The sequence below is a fragment of the Silurus meridionalis genome, chromosome 4 (genome assembly GCF_014805685.1).
Source record: "Silurus meridionalis isolate SWU-2019-XX chromosome 4, ASM1480568v1, whole genome shotgun sequence".
NCBI lineage: Eukaryota > Metazoa > Chordata > Actinopteri > Siluriformes > Siluridae > Silurus > Silurus meridionalis.
The window spans coordinates 35,454,363-35,455,462 of record NC_060887.1 but is presented as its reverse complement, the minus strand read 5'-3'; the positions used below and the strand labels follow the sequence as shown (position 1 = coordinate 35,455,462).

Here is a 1,100-nt window from a genome sequence, read left to right as displayed (position 1 = left end):
ATATATATTTTGTCTGTTTTTATAAAATAAAAAATATCAACTCTTTATAAGAACATGAAAAAAGAGTAAAATGTTATTATAATTTTGTCTAAAATATGCACGTATTTGTTTGTTTGTTTGTTTGTGCTTCTTGGTTTAGTTAGTTCGTTTTTGATTGTTTTTTGGTTTAGTTTTAAATGTTTGTATTGTTTGTTTAGTTAGTTGGTTAGATTTGTATTTGCATGTTTGTTTAGTTAGTTGGTTATGTTTATATTTGTTTATTTGTTTGTTTGCTAACTTAGTTATGTTTGTATTTGTTTGTTTATTTATTCTTGTTGTTGTTGCCACCAGACTCCAACAAAATCTTTCACACCCTGAAGTATTAACAGGGTGACTAAAGAGACTGTTGTTGTTTTGAGCAAATATAAGCACCAAAATTGCCTTTAGGGTTTTTATATAGATGATGAGAAATACAGACCACTTGAGCCGAGCGTTTAAAACTGCACAATGTCTAATTATAGCTGAAACAACACCACACTGCCCACGTGGAGAGAGAGAGAGAGAGAGAGAGAGAGAGAGAGGAAATGAACTCCAGTTGAATGACACACTGTTTTGGCTGTGATTAATATTGAACCCTGTTTTTCTCTCTCTCTTTTTTTTAACTGCACGCAGGTGTTGGTCACATTCTGCTCAAGGCCTCTCACCTCGTCTCCACACACCACCTCCACATGCAAACCTGAAGACCAGCATCACAACTTCATCTGTTCTTGTCCGTTAGGAGCAAAAAGCAATCAATTGTTGGAAAAAAATAATAATAGCAGGAAAACCAACGATTGCAACAACAACAACAACAACAACAACAATAATAATAATAATAATAATAATAATAATAATAATAATAATAATAATAATAATAATAATAATAACTATATTTTTTTTGAAACAGTGTTGTTTTTTTATCCGTTTCTGGGCTCTTTATTCATGTCCTGTAGGTGTGACTGAAGCCACTTCTCTTTTCTCTTCATGTAAAACTGTTTAATAGACCGTGACCAAGCAAAAGACATTAAACATAAAGATGTGTCAAAAAAATAATAATAATAATAATAAAAATCAGCAAAACA

General features: G+C 31.2%; 1 long non-coding RNA gene across 1 annotated transcript in view; it reads left to right on the top strand.

Annotated features, from left to right (window-relative positions):
- LOC124383952 overlaps positions 1-1,100 on the top strand; it is a 16,950-nt gene extending 15,850 nt beyond the window's left edge. The window contains exon 2 of the long non-coding RNA XR_006925310.1: positions 652-1,100. This is a non-coding gene — a long non-coding RNA (uncharacterized LOC124383952). The remainder of the gene's footprint in view (positions 1-651) is intronic.